Source organism: Neopelma chrysocephalum, unplaced genomic scaffold, assembly GCF_003984885.1.
Source record: "Neopelma chrysocephalum unplaced genomic scaffold, ASM398488v2 Primary Assembly neopelma1_81, whole genome shotgun sequence".
Taxonomy (NCBI): domain Eukaryota; kingdom Metazoa; phylum Chordata; class Aves; order Passeriformes; family Pipridae; genus Neopelma; species Neopelma chrysocephalum.
The window spans coordinates 598,210-626,126 of record NW_020897743.1 but is presented as its reverse complement, the minus strand read 5'-3'; the positions used below and the strand labels follow the sequence as shown (position 1 = coordinate 626,126).

General features: G+C 39.7%; 1 protein-coding gene and 1 long non-coding RNA gene across 6 annotated transcripts in view; one reads left to right on the top strand and one right to left on the bottom strand.

Moving 5' to 3' along the window:
* The window catches only part of LOC113971118 (connector enhancer of kinase suppressor of ras 2-like), a 173,391-nt gene that overhangs the window by 130,448 nt on the left and 15,026 nt on the right, over positions 1–27,917 (bottom strand). The window lies entirely within an intron of this gene.
* On the top strand, positions 17,439–20,507 carry LOC113971122. The gene is made up of 3 exons (XR_003535443.1): positions 17,439–17,490; positions 19,472–19,573; positions 19,869–20,507. It is a non-coding gene; the product is annotated as an uncharacterized LOC113971122 (long non-coding RNA).

Genomic DNA, 27,917 nt, shown 5'->3' with positions numbered 1-27,917 from the left:
AGAGACCCAACTACTATACAGGAAATATGTTCCACTGTTGCAGAGGAAATACTGATTAATGCTCATCTGTTATTATGGCATTCCTTACAACATCTTCAAAGCAACCTCCCATCAGATGTGTCAGAGATGCTGAAATGTTCTTTTTCTAAACACATCCGAATTCTTTAATTTTTTTCTAAAATCTCCCAAAGTCATTCATGGCATCAACAGCAAATCAAGTGCTGAGCAGGGAGGTGTCCCAGAAGCAAGCAGATTTTGATTTTAAGTATTTTTAAAGACAAATAAAGTCCCAGAAACTGTTTCCCAGCATGGTCACTGCAACTGCAGGAGTCAATGTCGTCAAACCCAGCATTGGCACCATTCTGTATGTCTGCCCTCAATGCACAACATTTGCAGCCAGGAGGTTACACATTAAAACTTATATTCAAACTTTACTCCTTGAAGTATTTGTATGTTTGAAATGTTTAATGTAAGGCTTACAACTCCTCCCCCTGTGAGTGGTAAAAATGGTAGTTTTTATTATTAATATTAATTAATTAATTTAATATATTAATATTTTAAATATTAAAGTTCCATTTTCAAGGGAAAGAGCCTCCTTTTGCTCTTCTCATGAATAAGGCAGGGGAAAAAATATGCCCTTATTTAGTGAACTCTAACAGCATTCAGCTGCAATGAAACTCAGTCTATAAAATTAAGGGAATCTTAAATGCTAAGAAGACAAGAATTGCCTGTTACATCATACACAGATGTGAGATACCATCAACTAGATCAAGGATGTCTCCATCTGCACGTTCACCAACTCCCACCAAGAACTCTGGTAGATATAAAAGCACAAGTCCATTTCTAAAGCCCTTATTGATTCTTCTCAGTGTATTGTATTTTTTCATGTAAATCTTAATTCTCAACAGCAATTTCTACCAAACTTGCCTAGCAGGGAAATCTGATTTATTTCTCCACTTTACCATGGTCACATGAGAATTCCTTTTCAAGGTTTGTATTTAATTTGCAATCTTCTGCCCCACTGGTACTAGGACTGATTTGAACAAAAGGTTACATATCCATTATCTCACAATTTGAAGGTTTGTTGCAGTTTGTTTTGGTAGAACTTTCAGAATCACTTTAGTAGGACAGCATGTACCAACTCCTTGTTGTCCACCAGTTTATTACATAAACTGGCTGCTAACACTTCCATTTGAGACAAAGCTCCAGACACATTTCCTGTAAAAAACATCCTCCTGACCCTCTCTAGCAAGAAGTTATTTATTTAACATTATATCTTCAAGTCAGCAGACAAAAGACAAATGGTGTTATGTGTAATACAGTTTAAGAGGAGCGTATAATGCTCAAATTAGGCAATTACTTGTAAAAGAGTCATGATGAATATTGCACTTAAACTAAATCACATTCTTTTTCAATATTTTTCCTCTACTGTGTACAGGCCACAGCTTCCTAATAGATGTAGATATGCAAGTACAGAAATGAATCATTAGCAGACAAATTAAACTTGTTATCCAAATGCAACTCCATTGTTAACAGTTGAAAAATGAGTGGATCAAATGAAAATCTAATAACAGCTCATCTGCCACCCGGCATCTCCTGCCACAGCTCTCAATTCATAGGAACACACTCTCACCAATTATTTTGTACCTGCATTTGTTTTTCTCTCTCTAGAGTAACTTCAGGGTTCAGCTTTGCAACTTAATTCCTGAATTAGTGGTTTCCGGGGAATGGGACAGCAGAGTAATAAGCTGAAGGAAAAGAAGGGGGGGAAGAGGGAAGTTGGGAACCTTCTTGGAAAGCAGTAAGAAAAGTCCTTCAGTGTTTGATCATGAAATGATGGGGAAAAAAGAAGAGTCTACAGCTCAGTCATGACCTCCCCACCTCTACGCTGAGCTTATTCTGAAATTCTCTGTTCTAAGGACAGAACGAGAGAGAGGAAGGAGACAAAGGGACTGAAACAACAGCACACAGGGTCTCCATGTCACCAGTCTCAGCTGTGGAAAGGTGCCCAAGTTTTGCTTTAAATACCAAGAGACCTGTTCATGTCACAGCAATCCCTGAGAGAGCAGGTCAGGGAACACAGACAGCGGTGCCGCACTAACGGGGTCCTGCCTTGCAGCAGTGACTTGGAATTGGAGTTTTCCAGCAAGCAAGGAGAGAATCCTACTTTTGAACAGGAATTTTGCAAACCAAAGTGCTGATCTTTCTTGCTCAGTGGCTCTCAGAGGTTTTACAAGTGATATTCTGTAATATATTATATGAAGTCCAAGGGTGAAGGTGGGACACAATCACAGCAAAGAGGTCTCAGAGTTTTGGAACTTTGCTGCTAGTCCAGTTAACACCTGAGAAATAAAGGACATTAGACAGCAAAGGGAAACTCCTGAGGGAACAATCTGCTACTGACAGGAACTTGGGATAAGCCTTAAAATGCTGGGTTAAAAAAAATGCTTTTCTAAAAATGAGAAAGCACCTCTTACTTCTTGACTGGCATTTATATGAATCACAACACTGTGAAGAAAACATGGATTTGTCAGTTATATTCATTACTTTTCTGCTATGTTGTGATGACTCTAAAATGGCTCATCTGAACCATCAGTCATTCTGTAATCTTCGGGTTTTGAACTAGAGCTACAGGAGTGCTGTGAGACTGCAGCTTCCTCCTGCCTCAGATCTGTACTCCAGGGGGACTCTTCCCTTTCCTGGCATCAGGGAGAGCTGATTTCTCCCTAAGGAAAGGTGAGCTGGGAGCCAAGGGTGACACCAGCACAGACAGGGTGTGATCCCAACACCGAAATGCAACAGGTAGAACTGGTTGCAGGTAACAGTCCATCATCATGAAATCATACTTCTGATAATATCCTAATAGATACAAACAGCACTTTGTTGAACCACAGCTGATATGTGAAAGGAAGGAACTGAAAAATTGAAAAGGTAACCACCACACAGTGGAAAGTAAAATATACAGGCATCAATGGGATAAATATCCCTCTGACAGCATCTGGGAAAGCTCTGGAGCCATCATACCGTTATTCAAAGTAGTATTAATGTGAGGAAAATCTTCCTAGGAAGATTATCCTTATCTGCCTGTGAAATCCATGGTGCTTTGGGAGAAAAGCCCCAAATTTTTCCATGCTCAGCTTTCCATCACAATCTCCTACTGATAACTTCTGCAAGCCAGCCACCCAGGAGGTTGAAAAGGTTTTGGCTTGGGGTTTTTTAGCTGGAAACAAAGGGTATGGCAAAAAAAAAAAAAATCTTTTTATGCCTGGTTCACTTCAACCCTGAATTTTCTCATTTTCATGAAAGGCAAAATACATGAGTCAAAAGGCAGTGCTTGACTCAGCAGGAGAGGGAGTGACCACCTTCATGTGCAGATCTTTAAAAGGAACATCCTTCATTTTTACAAGTATTTTGAACCAATTTCTGTCATCTCTAGTATTAGGAAGCATTTACAGATTCATAGCTTTTTCAATTCACTGCCATTATTTTTATATTTTCACAAAAAGTCTCTCCCAAACACGGGTCCTAAAGTCCCTGTCCTCATAAAACGCACAGCCAAAAACACGGCAGAACGTGGAGGCCACTTCCTTTGTGTGTGTTATTTTCATAAATTTATTTTAAGCAAAGGATTTCTTAAAATTGCATTTCACAGCTTTAAAATTTACCAGCCAGTAATTGCTTTTACCAACAGACTGAGAGAAGCCATTAGGATGATTTCAGTTCTGTAATCAACACACACTCCCAGCCACACAATTCCGTCTGACTCACTCCCTGCACAGACTCTAATTAACTTCCCAAGGAAAGCCAGGGGATTCCTGTTGGAGTAATAATGCTGTGGAGACATTATGCAAAACTTCACCTCTAGGAAACGATCCTGTCTACCCTGATTGCAGCAGCCAAGCAGAAAGCTTTCTAATTTGGTCAGGAAGAGAATGAAATCAATCTCTGAGCAGAGTAAGGGAAGAGTTGGTGGCTTTTTTTTTGCTTTTGAAGTGAAACCATACCCAGAAAAATGATTGAGAAAACTCTATAGTTAAAACTGGATCCTACAAGTTTAGAATCTATACAATATTCAGGGATCAAAACAGGAGGTCAGTGATTTCACACTCAGCATTGCTGAGGCTGCCCATCACCAACAGCTTCCCCCATGGACAGAGGGGAAAAGAACCAAGAAATCTTACAGTATATCATGGAATTGGCAGGACTGAAAAATACAACTGAGAAATCCCCAAATTTTGATCCGTGGAGAATACTTTAGGTTTGGGGTTTTTTTCAACCTACTTTAAATTTATTTGAAAAAACATCTTAATAGGACACTTTAAAAGACAGAGGTAGGCAAAAAAATGTCTAATTTCAGTTATTTATCTTATATTTTTTGCTCTCTTAATTATATAAGACACTGTAGTCCTTTCTCCCCTTCCTATCCAATCCCAACAGGATGTTGGAACTGGATAGCAAATTTATAGTATTTACACCTTGTCTGCTTCTGCATCACAGTAAAAATCCTCATTTTCACATTTCAAGTCATTCTTTAACCTCATTTAATTCCTTTTGTGCATTATTATAATCATACCAATCTTTTTTTTTCCATTCCTTCATTTGAACCAAGTTTTTAATGTCTCTTCATTATTCCCATCCGTTGGCAGGTGATTCATTTTTGACATGCAATTACCACAATTTCCTTCTGCCCTTCATTAAAAGTTTCTGCTGATATTAAATATCAGACCACTGCAAATAAAATGGACGGATCCCAGAGAGATGGATAAAAATGTAAATAATTATGACATCAGGGCAATCATACAGCACAACGCGGATCATTCAATGAGTTTGATCCCCTCAAAGTAAATTTTTTAGCTGGCCAAGTCCATTTTACGTGTTCAGGAAGGACACACTCTCAGAATGGGGCACATCAGGGAAATCAGATACTCTGGGAAAGACTTGAGATGGTCCAGTAAGTTAATCTGAGCCCCAGGGTATAATTCCATGGTGAAAGACACGACTTGAGCTTAGACAAATATGTAAGAATGTACTGAGAGAAATAGGGGAGGGATTTTACCAAGGCTGAAGTGGTACTTAAATACTGCACCCAGTCTGATACCTACAGTTTCAGGATGTTAATAAAATAAAAAACAGAGAAGACTCATAAAAGTGGTGCAGGATTTAGAACATCCTCAGTTCATCTCCTCAATTTATTTCATTTATAGAAACTAAGACCTGAGTGATAAAGCTCCAATTTATTTGTACCTGTTCAAAGAAAGGAGATACAGGAACTGAAGCACTTTAATTTCAGCAGTGAAAGACTGGCTGGAGATTAAAGGCAGACAAAGAGATGGGAATGAGCTGCTTCGAAAAACAAACAAACAAACAACAGAACACTGGAAAAGGGTCAGTGAATGTTATTAAGCAGAAGAACAAGCACCCTGGAGAAGAGGTGGAAAATATAGGTTTTAACACTTGGAAATGTACCTCTCTGGAAAATTCTGCTTTAGTAACAAGTTTGCAGTGCTTTGCAAATGGTAGCACACAAACCTTCCTGATTCTCTTAGAAAACCCTGACTGGAGTTGTTATTCCATCAGCTCTACTTGTCATAACTTACTGCTCACATAACTGTTAATTTATTACCAATATTACTATATTTAAATACTATGTGCAACGGCCAGTTTCAGTTCTTCTCATTGCAGACCTTCAAGAAGCTCAAATCAACAGCTGGAAGCCTCAGGAAAAAACTCTGGAAAACCAAAAGTGAGAAAAAAACTAAGATAAGATGGAGAATATATCAGGCACATAATAAAAGAGCCAAACTGCTGAGCTCTCACTGCTGCTCTACGGGTTCTGTGGGGTTCTGGTTTATTTTTATGAACATCACCTGGCTCAGTCAAGAATCCTCATTTTTTCCCCCCCCCCTTGACTTCGATTCAATCTTTTTATTGATCCTAATCTACACTTCCAGGAATGCTCTTCCATGTAAATAAAATCTTGCCTTGGGCAGCAGGTTCTGAAGAGTGAAAAAACAGCACTCGAAGGTCGTTAGAGAAACCTTGCAGGAGCCTTAAATGTCAAAAAGCAGCGTTCTGGTTGAAAAGGGGAACATTAGAGGGACTGTATTAGTGCATCATATTTATTTATCACTACCCATTCAGACAATTTGCCAACTCCCAGAGCAGGAGTTTGGGCTCTGAGCAATGTGTTTGTGCTGTTTCCATCCATCCAGACTGGGGGTTTTGGTGTAGATGTGCTCCCACTTAAACATTTTAAAAGATTATGTGGATAAAGAGATGAACAAGCTCTTCAATAGCTCTGGGGCTTATTTTTGAGGAAACAAATGAAAGGGGGGGTGATGGAAAAATAACAACAGAACAAGAATTTAGAAATCCTCATAGTGCCAAAGTGTGTGTGTGGAGTTAAGATTCTCTTAGACTTACAGCAGTAATGCTCTTCCTCGCTTTCCAATGTAATCTGGGTTTATTTTAAGATACTTGAGACATATTTTTCTCCACTTAAACAAGAATCCCTTGAGATGGACACGATTAACAGCTGTTTCAAGAATCCAGAATGGGTAAACAAGTTTTTTTGGGGGGAAGGAGTTGGCTTTTGTTTAAGCTTTTGTTGAGTGTTTACTTTTGTTTGTTATGTTTCTGGGTTTGCTTTGTTGGTATTTTTTCTTTCACTACACACCCAGTATTTGCTTAGAGTTACACAGTTTCAGGGCCCTCTGAAAAGATTTTTCTCCCAGCTGAGGACTGGAGTTTGATTTTTAAAACCAGACTGTAACTTGAATTGTCATTTGCTGATGCAGCACAAAATGTTACAGATTTCAGAGTCCTTAAGAACACGTTGGCTGTGCTGTAATTAGGGCTGCAGGTATTTTGCAGAAATCAAGTAGAGCTGTGCAAGGCAAGTCACATCACTGCCAGAAGAGATTCCGTACAACTTTCTCCCCTCCATCAGCAAAACCACTGGGAAAGGTCTCTGCCCTCTTTGCAGGATCCCTGACCCATCTGTTGAGCTGGTGAGAGGCTGCACAGAACCAGGTTATAAACAGGATTAATGATATGATCTCGCTTAAAATTGACCCTGGAGCAAGAAAAGGAGGGGAAAGAGGCATTTTTAGCCCAGTGATTTATTTCCCAGCCAACCCTACATATGGTTGTTACTTGCACAGGCAGGAGATGGGGACCCATTGAATTGGATTAGGCTGAATTTGATTAATCTCACTTAAATTAGATTTATCTAAACCTATATTAAACTGTGTTCGTTGAGCAGTAAAATGATAATCTTTGCTCCTCAGCAGAGATTCCTTCATGTAGGTGCTAAAAATCTCTGTATTACAGTAAGTACTAAATTGACAGAAATGGAATATAACTGCACTTTTGGCCAACAGCTACGGCTTGAGTTTGAATTATGGAGTTAATTATTCAGTGGAATTAAATAACACCTATTAAGTTCACTATCGTGTGAAAGCCACTAAGGTTTTGTGTGTGAGAAAATCATTTGCTGCCCAAGCTCCTTAATTAAAGCATCAATAATCATAATCTCCACCTGAAATCTTGTCACCTCTAAAAGTCACCCCTATGTCACAACTAAGACGCAGAAAAGCATAAAATCAAGCAGTGCTGGCATTATTTAGGCTGTAATACAAAAAAAAAAAAAAGAAGATAAAACCAACCTAAACCCAAACTTCTTAGGCAGAAATTACTTGAAATAAATCCATATTGTCTAAATAAGAGACAAAAAGCTGGAAAAAGTGCTTGTTTATTCTCTTTCAATGAATTCTTGGCCATCTCCAGTCATAACTCCAGTCTCGAGGTCTCATTGCTACACCTTCTTTGTACCCTAATTTCAAATGCATGGTCTTGGTGCTAAAAGCATCAAATGTTCATATTTGCCAACAAGATAAAAATGCAAAAGTGAACAGGAAAACCACAAAAATACAGTGTCTAACATCTCCACTTGCTGTATTTGGCCCCACTGAGTATAGAAGGAAAACCTGCCACTAAAACAAGCTCTAAAAACAGCTGAGAATTTCAGATATCTTACTCAGGATAATCACAGGTAAAGACTGAGTTTTCATGGAATAACAGCAAAACCAGTCAGACCAGTTGCACACTAACACAGTCAGATGTCTCAGGAATCAGCAGAAGGTCATTTTGGACAAAGATATTCAGCACATGCTACAGTGACATGGATATTGAAATCCAGATCTTCAAAAGGGCTTTCCCCAAATAATGAAATGCATGAAAGAGCTGTGGTTTTCCAGAGGGACCCTCCACCAGCCAGAAAACTGCAATGAATTACTAGGATATTTAGGACTGACCTTTCACAAGCACCATCAAGCACAGCAATAAATCACAGCTTTAATCCCCTTTCACCCACGCACACACAACACCCAAGATTAATCCAAAATATTAAAACAGAGTTGCAATGGAACTTCTGTCATGGAATCGAAACCAATAAAGGCAAATATCTGAGAAGGGCAGCAGCCAAGTATTTTGTATTTCAACCAAGACTTACTAACCCCTCTCTTATTACTAACTCTGATATGAACCAGAAAACTTCCCCAGGAGATGATTCAAAGGAAAAACAACCCCCAAACCAAACACATGCCCCCCCCCCAGAACTGGGGACTGAACAGGTTACTGGGCTGGGAAGGGTGTTCTGGGGCAGTGACAGAGCCTCTATTTCTCATTAAATCAGCAGTCACTCTGTCAGAAGAGTGCCATTTTCAATGCAACTTGTGTTTCTAAGTTGTTATTTAAAATAGCTCCCCTAAAACCACAGAAGTTTCAGGAGCCTCAAAGAGTTGCTGGGAGTGATCAAGAGACCTCACGAACCCACACTCAGCACTGAGGAGTGAAAGCTCATCACTGCATCACCCTGGCACTTACAAAGCACCAGAGAACTTTCTTTAGACCCAGAACTGAAAGTTTAGGAGTTTTTGAATTGCAATACGGGATGATTTTATCTATTTATGTTAAGGCTTGTTTCTTACTTGAGGATAACTAACATGCACATGCCTAAACCACAGTGATCAGGAGCATTTATCCATTTCACACCTCAAAAATCATGGCACAGATTCTGCTACAGCAGCATATCCTATGGCATAAATATGCAAAATTAAGTACATTAAAAAAAGGTTTTTTAAACTGAAGAGATATAAAACAATTGTAAAGAAGAAGAACAAATTATGTATAATTTGTATGCATTAAAATGACTGAAATCCATCCAGGCTTTATAGAAGAAGTCAACTCTGATGTTGTAACCAAAAATAAACTGATATTTTCATAGTTTTTTCCAAATATTTCTAGGAGTTACTTTACCTTATACTTGGAATAGCTGGGGCTATCAAACATACCTGAAAGCATTTGAAAGGGAAAAATTTAACATGACATACCTGCTTTCTTCTTTAAACGTCATGAAAACCAAATATTCTTCTCCTAAGAGAACATGTAGCAAAGGTCTCCTGGTTTTGAACGCATCGGAGCAACCACAGCAAACAAAATTCACTCCCCAGTGGTCTCAAACTCACTGGCACAATTGTTATGGTCACACACATGTGGTGCTCTACTGGGAATGAAATTGGGCTTTTTAAAAAGTATTACTTAAAAATATGTATTCTAGAACTGCTTTCCAAGTATCCTTTTTAGCACCAGAAGTAGCTTTGGGCTTAAAAATGAAAATTTCTCTAATATAAATGTTTATGGCACAGCACTCCAAGCCCATAAAAACTCTGGTTTAGTTCTAGGAGAGTAATTCCAACAACTACCAAAAGCTGAGCACACTTCTAGGAAAGGCCTGCCTGAATTTATCCCCTCCAAAAAGGAAATCAGGCAATCACATAATGGAGGCAAAAGTCTGCACCTGAGAAAGGTCAAGCCTTCGCTTCTCAGATGATTTCTCCAGCTGATCTGATAGGAGGGGTTTATCATTAGCACATCATCTTTCATAATTAAACAGGAATTCAACTATCATAGGCAAACTTTCGATAGAAGTGGGTTCATCACCCTGAAAATCAGCCTCCTTCTATCATTAGCAAGCTCATTATTTACACTTCCTGAATACATTTCCTTGTTAGCAGAGATCTAAAAGTGGCTTTTTGCATTCAGCTGAAATGCTTGGAGCCACATCCCTAAAGCTGAGTTCATACCACCCCTAAAACACATCAAAAAAAACCCCAAAGCCCCCCAAACACATGGTCAATAACCCCCAAACCCACAGCCAATAACTCGGCAGGGAAAGGGAAGCGTTTGCTGTGTTCAAAACAAATCAAGGCTCAGCTCCGTGTCTGAATAAGCCCAGAAAAGAGCAATATAACATCTAATGAGGCACTTGGCAAATTACACAGAGTGCTCCTTATTTTGGAGGGAAATGTGGCATAAACAGAAACATGGAATTCTCCAAAGGATGACGTTGCACAGCTTGTGCATTAAAAATAATGTCCAGCAGAATCCTGCGGATACGGAACTAAATGTCAGTCGAATTTGCCCAAATTGTCTGCAGATGTTTGCTGGCCATGCAATCAGGCACAACCAAAATGGGATTTAATGCAGCCCTGAAAAATCAATTACACAGGATCCCTGTCCTCCTCTGCTCCTGAAAAGATGCCAAAGCTCCCTGTACTGGTGTTATTTTCACTCATAAATTCCCACTAGCCTTGTAAAAAGCTATTTATTCCTGAAATTTTTTTATTTTATCTGACTCCAAATCCATACTTCTATCTTCACGTGGATCCCACGAAGCCTCTGGAATAATCAGAATCTTCACATCGTGGCAACAATTTGAATCTCTTTTCTAAACTCTAATAAATTCCAAAGCCAGGATAAATTTAAGTGTATTGACAACAATATGCTTTAAAAAGGAGATGCTGGAGTCAGCCTGTCCACAGACCCCTTCAAAAGGAGCCCAATAAATTGGCAATTATTCCAGTAATGCTTAAAATTTGCTGCATTTATATAGAATTAAATATGAATGCATGCATCATCTTAGGAATGGTATTTTTAAGAGTATTCACCATTCCAGTTCTCACACCTTGATCAAGCCCAAGGGAATGTATGGACTGTAAATGCCAAACACCGGTCTTTATTAATTAATAATTAAATAATTAAAGTATTTTGTTATGAGCAAATATAGCATTGTGTCACTGGCACATTACAAAAAGCTGAAAGGAGTTTTCCTTAAGGGAATCCATTTTTAGAACCATTCGATTCTACTTTTAGGTCAAAGTAGATGATTCACACCAAAAATGTAACCGCTTAATGTTTCTATTTTCACAGGGTACTTAATAATTTCCATTAATCAGGCCAATCATAAAACTGTACAGAGATAAATTTTATATCCTACATTTTCATTTTAAAATGAAGAGGTGTAGTAAATAAATCCACATGCGGCTCAAAACCTCTTCTATTTATAGATTGAGAAGGTTTTTATCCCAACTTCTATAAAACATAGAATGGGGGCCATGTTTATTTTCCTCTCTTCCAATTCCATATGCTGTTCAAGAACTCAGATAATAATGAAAATATATGAATCCCTCTTAGCTAACAAAATAAGAGTTTTATTCAGCCAGTAATATTTTCAGCAAGACTGATTTTTGAATTTTAACACCATAAAAACTGCTTATAAACAGCATTAATCGCTATTTGTTTTTCCTTCAACAACTGGCCAAGTAATTTGCTTTCCTTAATAAAACTCGGCTTTGCCAGAAATGGCTTGAATTAAAAAAACATAGAGGAGTAGAACTATTCTAGCTGATATTGTGCATATCTTAGCAAATTTTTAAGTCATATTTTATGGATAAGTCTGCATTCAGAAAATGCTTTAAAATGAGCAAATATCTGCTCATTTCTCTTTGCAGCCCTTCAGATTGAAGCCAACAACCCTCTGCAACTGCTTTAAAATCTACATTTTGTTGTTTGGTTTCAAGCCACTTTAAAGGGAACCCAAAAATTTACCCAAATAAACAGCTAAAAGTTAAAAAGCTAACAGGGAAAAATTGTGTTTCATTTAGAATTTCTCTGCAATTAAGTCTATTAAAATACCAATGGGAACAATTGCATAACTAATCAAAACTCCACCCTTTCCCTTGTTGGTTTAATACATTTACAGAGAAAATACCATAATCCATGAAATCAGAAGTTGAATTTTGAATTCCTGATTCAGAAATTAAAAAAAATTAGATAAAAAAAATTATATTTCTTCTTGTTTAAGGTCTTGTAGCAGAGCTGTGCTGCAAACACACCTACATTTCTACCAATTTTGTTGTTCCAAGCCCCTTCGGAGCACGCTCGTGCAGCACTGCTGGCATCCACACAGAGGGGAAAACTGGAGCATGAATAACTCCTGAATCACAAAGCCATTAAGGCATCACCACCATCTCCTAACTGGGAGCAAGTTTGAGAGATCTTTCAGCAAATATATAGGTCAGCATCTGTCACTCAGAGCCCCACTTGACAGAGCTTCTCCCAGGGAATGTTGGAAGCCAGGTTTGTCAGCAGGGCCTGGTGCTGGGGGACCAAACAGCACAAAATGTTTACACTCGGCTCAGTTATCCTCACTGAACACACTGCAGATTATTCCCCTTCTTCCTTCCCCCCCCCCCAAAATCCCTCATGCAAAAATCAGCAGGAATACGGAGTGTTTGCTGGTTGGGACTGAGTTTTGCTCAGTTTTATGTGTTTAATTTCTGGGCCAATGTGGTGATCCTTATTTACCATGAATAAATTGGACACAACTGCTTCTGGTATAAAACTAGGAGGTTTCACTGAATGTCAATCGTTGGATAAATTCAGTTCTTAATATTAAAAAAAAAAGGAGGTTTCCAATTGTAGGTTTGGTTGAGTCTCTCAATATTCACTGAACCTCTTGAATAACTAAAACATTTTTTGATTGTGAGATACGACTGCAAAAACATAAGAATGAGATGCCAAGCAAATAAAGAGGAACTTGTTACAATCATGCTGTTCAAATTAATTTTTTGTTCCACATGAGATACCTTCTTGTTTCACACCAGCAAGACTGGAACAACTCTACTACCAGGACTCTGGTCTGGTAATCATTCCTTAGGATTGAGGGGAAAAGTTGCCTGAGAGGAATGGAGTGGCTTTCTCGTCATAAAAAGTGGAATTATTCCCAAGAGATCAATTCGTAGGGGAAGATGTAAAATTACTACCACCATAAGCAAATAAAACTTTCCTCTACTCTAAGTGGTAGAGAACTTCAGGACAAAAGAAATGAAGGCTGCACTCTTAATTCCCTGCATCTGTAGGTTCATGAGTAATGTATTTCTGGAAATTGTTGCTCTGGTGTCTGCAATGGAGCCTTGAAACAAAGTGAGTGAGCTTAAAAGCTGTCTGGGACCAGAGAGCCAACCTTGTTGTTGTGGGTTGGTTCACTTTTGCTGGCTGTGGATTTATCTGAAGTTGGATTTGAGGGCACTGTGCTGCAGTTCTCACTGCAGACACTCCATTTATTTACATTATCCTGATTCCTTTCTGAATGCTCAAACCAAAACAAGAACATTTTTAAATTAACTAAAAAACAGACCAAAGCAATCCCTAGTGCCAAGACTGGTCTCAGAAAAACAAGATGTTCATGATCAAAAGGAGATGCTGCCAACAACACTATTTATAGTGGTTTAAAGTGTTAAATTTGTCTATTTTATCTTTGCAGTTTGTACAGGATTCAAGATTGATTTGTAGGAGTGTTTCTCTGAGCAGCACTGTTAGAGGGGCAGTAAAAGAGTTCGGCCTTAGGTTGCATTTGGAAGATTTTCTCCACAGTAAAATCTGGAAATACTCTGAGAGCAACATTTCAATCCTTTATAACCCTCACTCTGTTATCAGCGAGTGTTTGCAGACAAAAGCTGCCCAGCTATTTGTTATGCCCTTTGTCCAATGACAAATATCCCGCTCTAAATTCCTGGCAGGGCTCCCGGCACGTGCTCCCACACAGGAACAGCTCTGCTGCTGATGGACCAACCTGAGCGAAGAGCAGGATTTTGTCCTGGAAACATTTCTGCTGCTACAAACTCCTGAGCAGGTTATTTCCTTGTAGGAGTGCTCACACCATGGCAGAATAACAAAACATTGCATCCAGATAATGTTCTCCTTATAAAAAGGGATAACTTGGAGCTCTATCCAGGATGCAAACTGGGCCAATGTAATGGGTTCCTTTGAAATTCCGAGGCATATGGTAAAATAATCCTTTTTTCCTTCCATGGATATGTAATTAATATCTCACCTATAAGGTCTCCACCTTACACATTTTGACCAGGACTTGTTTATTTAGAAGTGTAATCCTTTTACTTACATGTAAAAATAAGGGGCATAAGATTAATATTTAAAACCTGCTGAATGTGCCCCGGAAGCTCCTCTTTAAACACTATATAATCAGGCCTTTTTTTGATCTCATTTCCCTCTTTTTTTTTCTCCATCCCAATCCTCCTTTCAAGTGTTAGACAAATCTCCTCCAGTCTAACATCAAAACATACTGACAGGAATAAGACTGCAAGGCTGCTGAGCTCCTCTCAAGCAATGCCACCCATTGATCCATGAATAAATGTTCCAGCTTCAAGGCACATCTCTGCTGTAAAGTTATCTCTCTGGAGATTCAAAGAAGAGCTCCTTGTCTGGTGCCCAAAGATCTGAAAACCTGCTGTAGTAACTGGGGGATTCAGAAACTTGACATTGTGGCTTGCAGCATTTGGCAGGATTTACCCTCATTCTCTTATGAAAAAGCAATAGAATTTTACAAGAGTCACCTAGAAGATTTAAACACTCTATTTTCACATGTTGGCTTTCTACTGCCAGTTTAACAATTTCTTGAAATAAAGAAACACCTTGTTTTCAACCACTATATTATATATTATGATTATGAACCTAAATTACAAAGGTCTTGCTTTCATTTTGTGACATTGCTTTCATTGTGGTGATATTGTAACAATACTTTACCTAAAAAAATTAATAGAGCACTATATTGCCTACAATATTCAAGGAATATTGAAGATGTAACTGAAATTCTGAATTTAGAAAATCTTTGAGAAATTCTCTAACAATAAAGCTTTTCAGCTATGTGCCTTTGGTTTCACTGCCACATAATGAATAAAACTCAAAATATGCAACTTCTGCCATTTTGCCCCAAAAGCCAATGTGAAGGAGTAGCCTCAATTGATACTCAGACTGTGTTTAAATCCCAACCCAAGAGTAGCTCCTGGAAATGGTAGTACAAGTGCTCCTGAATTACCTTCCAGATTAAATGTGAAGTAAACTTGTTTTCAATCTCTGTGGCATTCACAGCTTCAAACACTCCCTACCATTGAGATATACAGGCTGAAAAATGCTAAAACATCTACACTTAAAGTGGGTATCTGTAACAACACCATTTTCCTGAAATTTTGTGGCACTATTTGATTTTGGGTCAAGTGCTCTGGTTTGTAAACAAAGCTGAATGAGACTGTCTGAAAAGAAAAGGGGAGGAAAAAGGAAAATAACAAATGCAACTGTTCTCCTGAGTGAACCTTATCTGAAGAGCTGTGATGAATGCTGCTATAATATATCAAATGCCAGTTAACAATAGTCTGCTACAAAAGAGCTGGCTTTGGGAGATATTTACTCACGTCATTCTTGGCAAGCACTCAAAGTATGAGTCAGTCCTGGAACATTCATACTACTGCTTACAGTTAAAAAGAGATTCAGGTCTGACTGTTAATACCCAACTCACTTTTAAAAATTGGTTTTCTACATGACCGTTTCTTAAATTCTGATGTTTAAAGTATATTTAATTTCTTTTTAAGGAGAAGGTACTGTCTTGGAAGCAAGAGCCTATTTGTGAAGCAAAAACAGCGACATGCGCTGACTGAACCCGATTCAAATTTATCTGAGCTAAACAGTAAAATTGAAATATTGGCTCAAACTAAGCTGCCAACCTGTTTCTGACAGAGGTTTTAGCTCAATTCCCTCACACCTTCTCCAACAGCTGCTGTATTTGCAAGAACTGTCATTAGTTTTCCAGTGGAAAATGACTGTAAAATCTGTTCTGAAATCACACCAAGTTGCCAGAACCCCAAACAAAACCACCTTTCAATTACCTGAAGTAATTGAGAGTTCTGGTAGCACAAATTAAGCAAGAAACCAGTGGTTACACAAACAGAGACATAATAAACTGCAGAGAGCAGGGAAGCACCAGGCAGGTTGAGGACTGGGAGGGCAGAGATCCCACAGGGAGCACTGACCCTGGTCCCAGCAGTCCCGGATCGCGGCTCCTCCGCTTCCACACCCACGCAGCTCCAAGGGAAGCAGCTCCACAGAGCTGCACCTGCAGCCTCAATAACTGAGAGGTGATTGCAGATGGAATCAAAGAAAATGAGCAGCTTTTACCTTCTGCAGAGCTATTTATCACAAAAGCCTGACTGCAGTGCATATGGATTGTAATGGACTAGGGAAGGAGCGGGAAATAATGGACCAGTGCTTCCCTCAACAGCTTAAAGTAATATGATTTCAACTGGAATATACCTCATCATTTCCTAGAAAATTATACACACAAAAACTTGCAGCAAATGTGGAATTTCAAATGTGATTTGGAATTTTATTCCATCACATTCTCTAAGGACATTAGACAATGATAGTTATTCGTATTTGATATATGAACAAACAGACGCACACCAAACATCCTGAGGCTGAATATAGGTATTTTTTTAGTCAATAATATCCAAGGGAGAAATTGCCAGTACTTCAGTGAGCTGTTCCTTTTGGCAGAAGGCACATAAAACTGTTGGGGAAAAGATTAGAGCAGGAAATCAAGGTGTGGATGAGGTTAGAAGTGAGTGTGGGGTTTGTTTTTTTGTTTAACAGCCAGCACTTACTCAATCTGTGCTCGGTTGAAGAAACTAAACAGACAAAGCGGCGTGACTGACTACTCTGATTTTAACAGCTCCTCATCAATATTTGGAAAACAACAGCAGCATCTCCTTCACACATATTTGCTCGGTCTCCCCACATGGCATCTGTCTGTCCTGCTCGCTCCCACGCGTGTCAGCGAGCGTTCATCCCACAGGAACACTCACTGCAATTAGTGCATCCTGAGCGGGCTCCATCATAGAGCCATGGATACAAACAGTGTGCAGAGAGCACACAGAGAGACAGGCACTGATGTACACATGGCTCGCAGCAGTGGCTTGTCCGTCTGCTCCAGGGCCACATCCAGGTTCCCTCCACTCAACCCTTCATGATGACGGCTCATTTCGGGCACAGTTTGGGCCCTCACACTTTGTTGGCATTTTTTCTGCTAATGCATGGATAGACAGATAGATAGATAGATAGATAGATAGATAGATAGATAGATAGATAGATAGATAGATATGTGCATATGTATAGATGAGTATACACATCCTCGTCCTCAGACACAAACTGGAACTTTCTCCCTCAGCCCTCACCCCAGACCCTGTGGAGGAAGCACTCAGGAAGGCAGCAGGAGTGCCCCCGGCTCACTGGCCCCAGGTCCTGACATCCCATTTTTTCTCACATTCCCATTCTCCTCCACCATCCCACCACCCCATCTCCTGGATGCCCCTCCAGAAACATTCCAGCCCCTGGAGCACCACATGATGTCCACTGCACCCTCAGCACCCTGTTTCTGTCCCACAGCCCTCCCTCCTGAGGCACAGCCATGCTTCCCTAATCCTGCCCCCTCACATTCCCACCTCACCCTCCAGGCATTCCTGGCCCCCCGAGCCCACCTCACAGCAGCTGTGACCCCTCACCACAGCACCATTTTCTGAGGAGTGGGTGGTGGTCCTTGGGGTGGGGGTCCTGCAGGCTGCCCGGAGGGGAATCCCCTCCTCATCCTCCCTCTTCCTCACGGAGAGCAGAGCTGCTGCCCAAAACATGCCCACTCAGACAGGGAGAGTGGCTGTGACGCTCCTCTCCTCGTCCCTCTGATGCTTCAGTGACTGGGACCATCCGTATTGCTCCCAGGAGGCTCCCTTGAGGAATGTTTGGAGCTGATGGAGCCCTGGATGTCACCCTGCCCCGGGCTCCATTCCCCATGCCATGGGATGGACATGGTACAGGAATATCACTGTGTTCCATGGAATCACAAAATGGTTTGGGTTGAAGGGACCTTAAAACTCATCCAGTCCCACCCCCTGCCATGGGCAGGGACACCTTCCACTATCCCAAGCTGCTCCAAGCCCCGTCCAACCTGGCCTTGGACACTTCCAGGGATCCAGGGGCAGCCACAGCTTCTCTGGGCAACCTGTGCCAGGACCTCACCACCCTCACAGGGAAGGATTCCTTCCCATACCCCATCTAAATAGGAACACGAAATCAAGAAGGCAGAAAATGCTGACAGAGTGATCCAGTTTCTGAACAGCATCATGTTTTGGAAGTGCAGTCTCCATTGTATTTTCCATATCCTATGCAGTATATTTTAGCACAGCAAAATGCAGAGAGGTTGGTCGCGTTGATTGGTTATTTAAGAAGTGTTCATATTAGATTTATCTATTCAAAGTGTCTCTTCTTGACATCATCTTGGTGCTGTAAGCATAACGTGTGTTATTTAGTGTGCAATCTGATAATTTTTTAAATGTAAATTATTTAATGAAAATTATGTTTTAAATCCACACCAAAAAATCCATATCGTATACCTGACACCCATATAAAAATCAGGAGCAAGTTTTGCTTGAGCAATTTTGTTTATCTTGGAGACTCAGGCAATTAACTAAATGTCCAAGTGTGTTATTTAATCAGTGACAAGTGCTGCAGCTTTTGCTAAAATAGCTGGAGGTGGTAATGAAAAACCCGAGTTTTACAGAACCTCTCACACCTTACTCCGTGTATTGGAGATCAAAGAGACTCTTGAGTCTTTTTCAGAGCACCTTTCTGGAGGCTGCAGGGAGAGCTGGATCATAATCTTTTGCTCTTTTCTGCTCTGAGATGTTTCTATATGCTCAGGATATTGGATGTTTAAGGCATGAACACCTCTGAGCTGTTTGATTGTATTTTCTGAGTGCAGCTCAGTGTTAGTCTGGGACCTATTGTGCAACATAATCATTAAAATATTGGTTTCTTGGAGCCAAGCAATTTTGGTAGTGTATTTAAAATAGCACTACCTGCACATAGACATACTTTTTTCAAAAGCCTGCTAAACTATATTTAAGAAGATAATAAACACCAAATAAATAAGCAAGTCTTTTTAATTAGAATTTGTCTGGTGTCAACATTTACAATACACTAGGTAGATACTATGGGCAGATTTATGGACATTTAATGGCTAATAGATGAGTACCATTCGTCAGTCTACTTCAGCCTGGTGCAGAAACATTGTCAGACTCTTGTAACAGGCTTTCTTTTCCTTGGATTTTTTAAATACTGCCTAAAAATTTAAAAATGAACAAGATAGAAACCAGTGCTAGGCAAATAAGATAGAGACTACACACTGTTCTCACATTTCCCTTGCTTTGCTTTCCTTTGCTTTCAGATTACTTTGGGAGAAAGAAGCTCAGGAGAAAGGAATTGATCAAATAGAATAGGAAAAGACAGGAAGATCCCATCTCTTGTGGAAGAACCGCACTGGAGAGAGGTAAAAACTGCAAATCCTCATGCTAAAATGGTGGGAAACTTAGGCAAACCCAAACGTATTTGCCTGAGGATCAGTCAAGTTGTGCTTGCATGTCTATAATTGAATCTGCCTCATTTAAAAGCGAGCAGATAAAAGTTTTGACCTTATCAAATCACAGGAATACGTGTATTAATCTCTGTCAACAAAAATATGTATGGCAATATTGAGAAATAAGGATGCACATATATTTATCTATATATATTATATTATAATATAGATATTATATTATATTATATGTATGTATGTATCTTTGCAGGAATCCAAGAAATAGTCCTTCTGTGTGCAACTCCAAGGACATTAATTCACTTTCTGACATGGATGTGACTGTGCAGTTTTCAATAAGGCAGGACCACAGTATTGTACTGACTGAGGTTCACTGTAAGACTTTTTCCAAAGGCTGAGTAGCTCGGCACTCAACTCTCACTTACATATTTATGTTGTTCCTTCTTTCCAGACAAGTTACCTTTTGAGTGCTATTAAATATTTACATGCTGTCAGGAGTAACAAGATGGAATAGGAACTGACATTATCAAAAATAGTAAAGACACACTTAATCTTACTTCTCTAGTTTTATGAGGAAAAAAGACACTGTCTGCTAAATAATTTTGGTAGTTTTTCCATGGCCAAGAACTTTGCAGAAAGCACTGGAGTTCAGGATAATTGTATCTTCCAAGGAGCAAGACAATTTCAGATATAAATATATATATTGCAGCTGAAGAAAGTAAGTCTACTATCTGAAAACTGACCTCACATAATTTATGCTTCCATTGCTGTATAATTTTAGCCTCATGTTAAAACTACAAAACTTTAACTACTTTTTTTATATCAGTGTGATCTAGTTCATTATTTGAATGCATATCAAAGCAAAAATACTACTTTGTCTGCATTTAGCAGAAGTATAGCCATAATTTTCATTGTTTTCTCTACCCTATTCCATAAAGATGATTTAACCCAGAGAAGGTCTTCTAACTTCAGCATTATTCAAGGGAGTTGCTGATATATAGCTGTAAATTTAAACAATCATTCACTAAGGGACATTGGCCTTATTACCAAGTTACAGCATTGGGGTTTTTTTATGAGATCCAGTATTAAAGTGCTTATAAACAATTACTGATAAATTGCCATTCAGTATTTTATTTTGCTTTTCTCTTCTTAGCTCAAGCTCTTCTTTTACATCAAGTCCCCTGTCTTTTTTGCACATGTTGATCATAATTTATTCTTAATTTTTTAGGATAACTCATTAGGATATGGGAAATAACACTGTTGCAAATAATCTGTAATAACTAAGATCCTGCAAGTGCTGCCACTTTAAGCTCTGTTAAGTAAAAAGCTCTGTTCAAAGGCAATATTGGGGATTTAGGCCCAGAACTACCTACTACATGTAGGTAGTTTTGTTGCTACAAATGGAAAGCAAAAAACTGTTTATTTTGAAAACTCTATTTTGTCAAAGAGAGTTTATTTTACAGGCTGCCTGTCTACATTTCTGGATTTCATAGGTATAGAAGACAATGGACTTTTAAATTATTAAACAAGTAGCTGTCCCTTACTTTTGTGACATCTTGATGAAACCAAATCGTTCTTTTGGTTTTACACCTCAGCTTTGCAAAAAGAGTGGGTATAAATTATCCACATATGCACATGAATTTGCATTTCATAGCACCCACATTACTCTCTTCATTCACTGCCTTAAAAACCAAGAGAGACATGGTTGAAGCCAACAAGGTATGAAAGGAAATAACTGACCCATTTATTTTCAGCAGACTTAATTTTAAAAAGTTAATTTGAGTAACCCGCTAATTGGATAAATCATGCGGATCTGTTGGTATAGATGCATGGTAATGGCAGCACAACCTGTGGGACACTTTCCAGGGCTCCAGCCCTGATCAAGGCACTGATTGCTTGGCATCACCTCACTGGGAGAGTGGCTGCTGAGCCACGGGATGTGACAGGGCTGTTGAAAGTAATTTTCCTGTGTAACCCACTGGACTGGACTGAAATCAGCTGTGAAAGCCATCTAAACATGCACTTTATCTGTCAGACTGGAGGATCCCAGTGAAGTTTAGTGGGTATGTCTTCACAGGATTCCTGCACAGCCTCTCCCATGGAAATACATTTGGAAAGGCAGCCTGCACACTGCTTTTCCTGAAGAGAAGGCAGCACAGTAAGTCATTGCTGAGCTTGAGACTTCTCAGGATTCATTCACTGCCTCTACCTGGAATGCCAACAAAAACATCAGCACAGTCTCCCTCAGCTCCCCCTCCTCTCTTCCTCCCTTCATGGGCTTCCACTCCTCCCTTTGATATTTTATGTAAATATTACAGTTGGGTGTAAAAGCTCTCTCTTGTGTCAGCGTTTGCCATAATTCCCTGTCTCAGACAAACCAACCAAAAGGGACCACCCTTGCCAGATTCCAATCTTTCATCACTAATTCAGGTAGCTCAGTGTTCGTGTGGATACTGGAAAGCTTGGGAATGGTCTTCATTAGAAGAGCAAAGCAAAAATCCAAGATCATCTAAATGAGTTAGGATCTGAGTCCAGAAATGGATGTGAAATTCCTGGCATTTCAGTGGCACTTTAGGAGGCACCAACAGGTATCATCAGGTTTCCATCATGTTTCTTTGTCCTCTTCCAGAGGTTATTCGTCCTTCCCCCACCACATCTCTGGGTATACACACACTGTTTTATTACTAGGCTGTTAAAAACCTCCATGTTAGAAGCCCTGCCATTAAAAGTTCAAACTCATACAGACGATTTTCAGAGTTGATGTTCCAGAGATGTAGCTGCTTACCAAAACTGTAAACACAGAATCACAGAATCACTGAGGTTGGAAAAGACCTCCAAGATCATTGGGTCCTCTTCAGCGGGTGGAAACCAGCAGGTATTTACAGCTGGTGGCACGTGGATCCCTGAACTATTCATGTGGTTTTTAACAGGCTGCCTCTCATTTTAAAGTTTTGATGTTTATCACTGTGCCTGCTGGAAATAAATACATCAAGATCATTTTTAGTGAGCGAGCTTTAGTTCTTCAGTTCATGCCTGGGAGTTTCTGAGTTAGGAAAACTTGTCCTGGGATCATTCTTAGAACCATTGGACTGAATGCTGGGAAGGTGTTTCTGTAAATTCTGTCTTGACAGAAGTTCCTGATCTCTGCAGGCTGATGTTGTCAGCAGTTATTATTGCTTTGTTTAATGCAGTTGTCTCTGATTGCCCTCAGTATTAGGTAAATCATTCTTTTCCCAATTCAGAGGCTGAGGACTGAATGCAGAAGGATAAATTTAGGCATAACCTTATGTCTGTTCTTTTCCAGTTGCAAACATGATCCTGTTGAATCCCCCACAGGTACTGCCAAGATCTCGCCCTCATGATGTAATCTGGCTTTTTCTGTCCTTCCCAGCCAACTCTTTCAGTATCTTATTGATTACTGTGCCACCGTTGGAGCCTACCACCTTTCACAGTCATGCATTATGCATCTGCTTCTCTTTTAATATTCTTAATACTTATCTAATGCTTTCTTTTTTTTTTTTTTTGCAAATATAACTGGGTTTACTATCTTATTTATTCTGGAAAAATGCCAGGCATTTCTATCCTCTGTATGGTCTTGTTTTCCCCTTTAAAACATGCAGACACACAGCAAGGTTTGCTTGCTGTGGTGATCTTGATCTGAACTGATTGTCCTTCATTAAGTACACTGACTCTTGCTTCCAGCTTCAAAGTGAAAGGTGCTCACTTTGTGTGGGATTCAGGCCAGCGGGAACCTGACTTGAAGTTCATGTTTTCTGTGTGAGCAAGACCCTGAACTCCACTAAGTTCCAGGGGACTTGTACATCATAAACCCATTTATAACTTTTCTTACCTCCTGATGGAAACACTCTCTAAGTGTCCGGGCTCTTGGAGTAGAAGTGTTTTAAAGAAAACTGTTGGAAAGGCTATGAGATAAAGGCTGGTTTTTGTCATGCATTTCAAATTTATGTTCCAACCTGACTGTGTTTCCCAATGTCACCAATGCTCACGTGCAGACACTGTGAAGTCTTTAAGTGTGGTACAACAACAGACCCCTTGGCAGCTGGAGTCTCCTGTTATTAGGAGAGATGATTTGCTGAATATTCCTCTGTACAGAGAGAGGTTTTGAAGGGGCTGTGATTTGCATGGCATGTGCTGATGTGCACTTTGCTGTCATGGGAAATGAGGCTCCTTTGTGTGTGGAAGAACACAGCTGAAAGTACCAGCCAAGGCTGCAGTGGCTGAGTGACTTCCACACACACGGCATGAAAAATCCCCTGCCATTTGGAAAGGTCAATCAGCTTCTGTTTGGTTTGGTTTGATTTTAATCAATACATGGATTTACTTCCACAAAGTTACTGTGTGGCCCAGTCCATTCTGTTGTCACAAGCTTCATGAGATGCCTGGGTTCAGGAAACTGCTTATTATTTGCTTTGTTTTAAAAACAGCTGTGACATTGGAAGGCATTCTCTTCATGTACCTCTTTCTCAAAAAGATCTTCTCTGCCCTCAGAGCTTAGTTTGGGTTTCAATATATTTTTAGAGAGCAAGCACAACACTTTCTGCCTACACAAATTTAAAATGAGCTGCTATTAGTTCATGTGCTTTTCCTGATTTGCTTCCTTTATAGTAACTTGATGTCCTCAATGCTGGAATATCATCATTTCAGGCAAACTGAGCCTCCTCCCACACATAGAAGTTCCAATAACCATAATGCAAATACTCCTGTGAAAATATTTGAGACTGGTTATGAAGTAAAGGGAGAAATGCTCCTTCTTTATGGGTGCAATCACATCAGAAGTTTTCAGCATTTGGTATATTGTGTGGTCATTTTGTCCATCCAGGGATCTTTCAGGCAACACTTTGGGGAAGTAAAAACATTTTATTTAATCTGTTTTCCATTTTATTCAATTTAATTCTTTTGATTCTTGTGATTTCAAAGTCATTCACACAAATATGAAAATCAAAGGCAAGTGGATGAGACAAATGCATTTTATTCTCCTACAGAACAAGGCACCTATGGGGATAAACTAAATGTGACCCTGAGAGCTGTCAAGACAAATTAACTGGTCAAAACCCATCCGAACAAATTCAAATTTAATCTGGGTAAAACTAAAAAGAGAGGTCTCTCAGCTGTCATACTTAACATTTAGACCTACAGTGTTTAAGGAGTCAGATGTACCTTCTATTTTTTTCCTAAAGGACAAACTTATTTAAAAAATAAACATTAATATCTGAAGCATTACTGAATTCTTGCCAGCAGCCAAAAAGAGCTTAAAAAGTCAGGGGAAAAAAAAGGCTTTTTTTTGAGATGGAAATTAATTCAGTAAAAATTATCATAACTGCCAAAGTGGTAACGTGATGATTGGGAATTTAAATTGTAAGCAAAACCAATCTTAATTTCTTAGGCAGATGAGCCAAATGCTACAGGAGAGTAATAAATCAGAGGTATTTCTTTGGAGCAAAGTCCTTTTGGTGAGAAAGGTAATTTCTGATGCAGAGATATAGCCCATATCCTGAAAACTGACTAAATCATACTTGTAAAATTAAATGTGAATGGTAAATGTTCCTAATTGAGCCCAATTAATTCAAGAAAACACCACAGTGAAGATGTTGTAGACACACAGTGAGAGCTGCTGACCACAACAGTGCACCAGATGTATCTGAAGTAAACAATACTGTTTTCCCAGCCAGTGCTTCCCAGAAAAGCATCCAACTAGATTATAACTGTACTGAAGGTTGCCTTTAAATCTGTTTTTTTTTTCTTCTGGAATTGATAAATTATATGCCTTTAAGGTACAGAAAAAGGCATGTCTTTAAAACCTATAGAGAAAAGTACATTTCATCCTGTTTTTTCTGAACTGACCTTCCCTGTAGTTGTCATCTATCACGAGGGACAACCACGAGTGTCCGAGGGGACTGCCAGAGAAATCCAACCCCAATATGCCAGAGCCTGTCCTATTTCTGAGCAGCGTCCTCTGGTATTTAAAATCCACTTTTTCCTGATTCTCAGCACAGGTAAGTTATTTTGTACTTCAATTGTTTATCCCTGGCTCCCCTCAAGATCCTTCTGTCATTTCTTCTCCCCTCATAAAAGCCCACTTGCTGCTCGTATCGATCTGTGCTGGAGCCTCTCCCCAGAGCTTTGTGTTACCACTTTTGTGATGCTCATAACAGCAGTGCTCTTCTGCAAAGTGGAGGCTCCATCTATAATTGATGTATTTGCCTATCAGAACAACCACGTGTTTTCACAGGGTTCTCGTGCCAGCTTTGCCTTTGAGGCAGTTCTTGGTCCAAGCAAATCAACTTTGACCGGACTTTGGAGCGTTTCTGAAGACCTTCATGAGCTGGGGATTACAGGAGTTGGTTCAGCTTCAGCTACACCCTGAAGAAGCCTGAATTCAGCTGCTGAACTCAGGATGAGCAAGATCAGGCATTTTAGGAAGAGAACATGCACAACAGTCTGTGTTTAGACATATTCTGGGATGCTGTTTCCTGTGCTTGAAGCACTCGGTCTTCTGAGACAAAATGTACTGAGGAATGAGCCCTTGCAACTCTGTCTATGTAAAAATAAACAAAAAAAAATGTCTTATGGAATCAAATTCGATACAACTTTATTCCTTCTTCCTCCCCACCCCCCCTTTAATTGCTTACTTCCATTTTCTCCTGCTGGAACACTTAAAATGGAGAGGTTGGTTAGAAATTCAAAACTTGAAGTGAAAATTTTGTAACTCAGACGTACGTGTTAGTGTTCCACATTCTAACTATGCATTTTAATTTTGTAACAACCATTAGTGGCAGGGCTGACTAAATGGTAGAAACCCGAGAAAAGGTGTCAGAATAATTTCTCACTCTTCTCTTTTCTTTTTCCCTGCTACCTACAAAGAGAAAAGGCAGCCCGTGAGATTACATCAGCCAGGAAAAAATAGAATCAAGAGGGAGAGATGTGATGGAAATTCCTATAAAATCTATTCTCTGATTAGAGGTATCATAAAGTGTATGAAGAAACACAGGGGATTGCCTGGAGTTTTCTTTTGACAAAGAGGCATCAGCACACGGCAGGGCAGACAGCTGGAGTCTGTGAAGTGACAATCTTATCTAGTATATTTATTACAAGGAAAGGAAAAAAATATTATACGCATGTCTTCAAGTAAAAAAGAGATAGGCTGATAGCCTGTTTTGAACTGAGACACAAAAACAGTGCCTTCTCCAGATTCATGAACTAATTAAAATCTATAAAGCAGGGAGTACCAAGAGAGAAATGAGCACATTTTACATATTCTGTTGATGTCAAACACTGAGTGTAATTTTTTGTCTTAAAGTCTGTGTAGTGAAGAACTGAAAAGAAATTAAGCACAGGAGTTTTACTCCATTAGATTGCTAAAGCAAATTTTCTGAGTGTAGGGCTGGGCATGAAGAGAGAGTTCTCCCTTCCATGTTTTAAGATGGGAAATAAGAGAATGGGAAAATCGCAAGGTTCTTGGTACTATTAAGCAATGCACTCCTGAAATCATTATGGTTTTGGACATTACCCATGGCTTTAGTTCTGGGAGTTCCACACCTGGAATCAATGCACAAAGAAACCATAACTTTCATCAGCTCAAAGGAAATATGAAAACAACCTGCTCTCCTTGCCCTGAGAGCAGTGTCTCCTGGCTCTGTTTTACCTCCAGAGTCACTGTGTCTCTCCAAAAAGGGCACACAGACCTCACGTGGCTCCTCTCCCACATTCACGTGGCCCGGGGGTTCCAGCTTTTGCTGCGATCCCAGTGTGGCACCCAGGCAAAGCCCAGGAAAGTCTGTCATTAAATACCTGCTCAGATTTCAGAGTTCAAGGCTGGAATTTGCTATGAGGTGTCAGATGCTCAGCGTGCAAAGGGATGCTGGAAGTTCGGCTGAGGAGATGTGCTGTTCTAGTAGAATAATTTTCTGCCTAAAATTCAGTATTTCCTTGCAAAAAAGGAACATCAAAAAGGAAGACTAAAGAGTTTTGACACAGATCACAGTCAGAGCTTTTCCAGGGAGTTCCATGGCAGAAGATTCCCCATTTTGCTGCAGTTCTCCTTAGTTGTGCCTACATTTATTGGCTTAGAGTACACGAGGAAAGATTTTTTTGGTTTGTTTTGATGTTTGTTTGATCTTTGCATGAATGATCAACATTCTAGGCCAACACTTCCTGCAAAGAATATTGCAAAGACCCAACTATCTCATTCCAAAAGAGCTGGCTCTTCAAACACGATGTTCCAGAATTGTCCATCCGTCTTATTTGATGTCTTCCTCAGCCTGCTGCTCCTCCTTTCTCGATT